Source organism: Lepisosteus oculatus, chromosome 14 (assembly GCF_040954835.1).
Source record: "Lepisosteus oculatus isolate fLepOcu1 chromosome 14, fLepOcu1.hap2, whole genome shotgun sequence".
NCBI classification, from domain to species: domain Eukaryota; kingdom Metazoa; phylum Chordata; class Actinopteri; order Semionotiformes; family Lepisosteidae; genus Lepisosteus; species Lepisosteus oculatus.
This window is the reverse complement of record NC_090709.1, coordinates 43,352,804-43,357,438: the sequence shown is the minus strand read 5'-3', so window position 1 is coordinate 43,357,438 and position 4,635 is coordinate 43,352,804. Positions and strand designations below refer to the sequence as shown.

The following is a 4,635-nucleotide window of genomic DNA, read 5'->3' as shown; positions in this document are numbered from 1 at the left end:
AAATACAACAAAATGTATTTACATAGAACAGCATTTATGATTACATGTATATTACAATTAAGATAAATATACAAAAGTATTAAAATACAAATGTACAGTCCTAGCATAATCATGCTGTCCAACTGTCTTTTTTGCTTGTCAAGTTCTCCAACAAATCTGTGTCGTAATTTTAAATATTCTAACTAAGGATGCATCGAGAGAATTCTTCTGCTAGCCGTTCGAAGATCAAAGTCCTTGGCTGAATATGATGTCCTTGAATGTTGGTCATTATTGGCCATTCCCAGTGATATTGACTTACATACTTAATTGTTTAACAAAAACATTCACATTTCTTGCAAATATCAAGTGGGTTAAGGTTTTGCTAAGAAATCCGAATAAGTAGAGATGAGGTTTACATTGCAATAATGAGAAGTACATTTCTGGGTGGGCTCAAACCACTAACCTTTCAATTAACAGAGACTCACGTGTGTCCCTTTTCTCCATTTGCAAGCTTAAAAAAAAGAAAATAATGCTTTTTTCTTACCAGCCTGCGATATACAAAGCAATATTTGTATTTCATCTTTCATAAGCTGTATGGATTTCATGAAAAGCAAGTTGTTCCAGAAAGAAAATGAAAACTTGCGTTAAACAAAATCAAGCTGTACGTAATCATCCATAGTGATACATTTTGTAAGACAAGACAGGAAGAAAAGCACTGTTGGGATTTGAACTCAGCATCTCCTGTTTAAGAGGAAAGCATGTTAACCAAATCAGCCAAAGTGCCATCAGTGTATCAACACCATGTCTGAGTCAATGATTGCAGCTGACTGTCACTGGAGGACAGTTCATCGTGAACAAGTCAGCCTGCATAATGACGGGGAAGAGACTGACTTCTGTGATGCAGTATCGACAGATACTAACCTTCTGTCCAACTGTTCTCTGCTGCATTCTGGATTAGCAGGTAAATATTGGTTTCCATGCGTGTGTAGGGGTTTTGTGTATTTACTGGGACAATTATTAATTGTAGCAGTAAGTCACAAAATGATTCTTTGATGGCTATTAGAAAACCGACCTTGCGGGTTAACTCATTAACGCACACACACAGATACTAATACACTTATTAATACATAAAATGTGCATATAAACATAACAGATCTTAAGAGTGTGGGTTAGCAGAATACAAAAGGTATATATTAAATCATGAAGAGTTCCAAACCAAGAGGGACATATATTCAGTATACCATTCATTTAGACTGTTTCATAAATGAACTGGGATTACAACTTCTACACTAGATACTCAAAAGCAAGTACATCACTCATAGGTATTAGATTGATAACAATTGTGGTTGAGGTAACAATTGAATTCTCGAGCTGTAATGCAGAATGTTGAATACTCATCCGATCTGTGTGGATTCAGATCTCCCGCGGACACAAAGAAGCAGTGGCAGGCTGTTGTTGTGTGCAATCGGCACTCTCTGGCTCGGTGCCAGGCAGTGGCCGGTGCGGCTGGCGAGAAGGAGAGGAGGGAGAGATTCCTGCTGTGATGCGCTGCTGATGCTCTTTGAAGACCGGCTAGTTAGTGTTGGCTGAAACTAGCAGAGCTTGTGCACATGGAAAGCGACTGTGGGTCCAAGCCAGTCACACTCTTTAGATGGGAAGAAGACCAGTTCGTTCCCGATGTAGCGCTAGTCCTGAATCCTGAGATTCAGCTGTCGACAGTTCCAACCGTAGTTCACTCGTTGATCAGGCGAGCTTTGACGGTGGAGTACCGGCGGTTCACGGGGCTTGCTGCTGGGCTAACCTCGGGCGGATCCTTCGGTTATGCGTGGGCAACCTCCGTTCTCGACTCTTAAAACAAAGTTAAGTCCTGGCACTCGGACACAGTGGCCGTCACGTGATTGTCCGAGCTGAGTCTGAGAACGTCCTGGAGGGGCACCTTCTGGGCATCGTGCTGCCTTTTTTATCTGGAGGAACTACGGTAGTTCAGTGGCTTAAAGTTCCGCGGGCATTCGAGACCCATGTGGGGTTACCCTGCCCTACCAGTTCCTCATTGGCTGATTGAGGTGGAGGATGAGTAACAGTGACCTCTGACCTTAGGGTTGTAAACCTTGGGATGAGCCTCTCCCATGGAATCTCCCAGACAGTAAGGCGCCAGAGATGACCACTTATTAGGGTGGCTGGTGAATCTCAGCCTTGGGAGGTGTTCCTTATCAGGAAACTCTATCAGCTAGAAAAACACCTTAAATGTGAACCAGATGGAATGGCCTCTCTGTATCCAGCTGCACTGAGATGAGGGAGAGAGGGACTGGCAAGGGAGCAGCAAATTTAATTCCTGTATTTTAAATACGCCTTGCCGCTACAGAAGTGTCCTTAGAAGAAAAACATCTTCTATGATAGTGGTACAGTCCATCACACCCCTCCTATAGCCTTTCAAAGAGAAAAAAAACTGACAACAAAGTATGTCTATGTGTGGTAATCAACCAGGTCTTACAAACATTCTTAAACCCTTCCATCTCCTTTCATTCCAAATGATTTGTACATGTTAGAAGGTTAATTTTGGCTTCTGATATTATGGTGGATTAAGAGTCCTGAAATCTTTGTAGAAGTATAAAGATGAAGGAAAGGGCAGTGTAATCATGGCCAAGAGAAGGCAAATGTTGGACTATCTGCTTGGATTGAATGGAGCAAAACGTAGGCAACTCCTTGAGCAGAACCTGCTTCATCCTTCAGACTGGGGTTTCTGAAGATCTGTACATTTGAACTTTCAAAGTGACTAAAGTAAAGGAGTTTTCCCTTTTTACCACATAATTCCCACAGATCAACACTAACAGAGAGCCTAATTCCAGCCAGGATTCAATCACTGTCTCTCAGGCATCCCAGCAGTGGATTTCATGACTTCAGAAAGTCATCTTCACCAGTGGAGAACTCAATGCTCTGAGGTTTACTGGCAGAGTCTCACACTGGGTAATGTTAGATGTTGATAAATAATGTCCTATGGAATTCTACTATTGATAAATTCTACTATGGAACTGTGATGTGTCCTGAAAAAAATCTTCTATGATAGTGGTACAGTCCAGCACAGTCTTTAAAATAGAAAAAAAAAAAAACGGACAGCAACAAAGTAAGTCTGTGGTGTAATCAACTAGGTCTTGCAAACATACTTAACCTCTTCCAGCTACCAACATTACAAATGCTGTTTACACATTAGATGGTTATTTTTGGCTTCTGATATTATGATGGATAAAGAGCCCTGGAATCTTTGTAGAAGGACAAAAGATGGAAAGAAAGGGCAGTGTAACCATGGCCAAGAGAAGGGAAATGTTGGAGAGATCTTTTTTCATTCACTTTTTATCATTGTTTTTCCAGCCCAACAAAGATCAACATATATGAGCAGGCGTCCTGTGTCAAATCCAATCTGCATTCCTTCCAAGCATACAGGAATGTCAGTGAATTAAATATTGACATATAAAAATACCCAAAAATATGCAATCACACATATGCAGTTTGAGCAAATATAAGACAATAACAAAGTACCACAAACTACCGGGCATCTAGTATCATTAGCAGTTCAGGTGGGGAGCTGTGTCAGCATGTGTAGGCTTCAAAGGAACAAGTAATAGGTCTATTCCATGCTTAAAAGAGAAGAAAGAAAACACAACATTTCAGCCGTGGAGCCTTCTTCAGGTGTGAGGGCTCCACGGCTGAACGTTGTGTTTTCTTTCTTCTCTTTTCATCTAGTGTCATTAGCCTTTTAACAGTTCCTGTCAAAATAAAATAGAAATGGATAACATTCTAGAGAGAGTTTGAAATACCAAGGTACAATTTAAACCATATTTCTTCCACTACAACCACAATATTTTGGAGAGATCGTTGAACCTCACTGTTCTGACATGTCCGTTAGCCTCCGTCCTGCTTCAGCAATGAATGTGGCGGGGCACATTCTGAGGGAGATGAGGTCAATCAGGTGGCAGGAAAACCACGCTATGCTTTTTTTTCAGATCCTGAAAAAGACAGAGGGGCCATCTATATGTGTGCAGCTGGATATGTAATTGCAGGTGGCGTAGCAAATTCTGCTGAAGCCCCACTGCCTGATGTGGACAGTAGCTGTGCATGTTGCAGCAGAATTGTGCATGTGAGATCAAGGGGGCATGTCATGTGTTTCAGCACTTCACTCCCTTCAGTAGCACATGATTCCCTGAGTTCTTTAGATGACCTGTGGACCGATCTTTCATGATGAAGAATTCCTTAAGAAGAATAGATCTCGGCCCACCATCTTGCTGACAGATTGAAACGGAAAGCGCTGCCGTGGCTCGTTGGTCTAGTGGTATGATTCTCACTTAGGGTGCGAGAGGTCCCGGGTTCAACTCCCGGACGAGCCCTTGTGTGCTCCTTTCCTCCTCTTCCACAAGACTGGGAACTGATATCCATATCACTTCGCAGTGTCTGCTTTTGGCAAACGATGGAATGTGACTAATGACTGAACGAGCCTGGTGAATTCTCTTCACGTGGCACAATGAGAGCGTGCAGTCAGCTGTCCAAGTCGGCAACCTCATTGCTCGTTCAAAAGAACACGTACTGAAAACTCATCACCACTATGTCGTAGATTTGCAGAAGCAAAAACTGCCCTCTCTCAGCCACCGAAACGTGTGTGGCTCG

General features: G+C 42.3%; 1 non-coding gene across 1 annotated transcript; it reads left to right on the top strand.

Moving 5' to 3' along the window:
• The first annotated feature begins 4,286 nt into the window (after positions 1–4,286).
• Positions 4,287–4,358, top strand: trnap-agg (transfer RNA proline (anticodon AGG)). Its single transcript has one exon. It is a non-coding gene; the product is annotated as a tRNA-Pro (tRNA).
• The last annotated feature ends 277 nt before the right edge of the window (positions 4,359–4,635 follow it).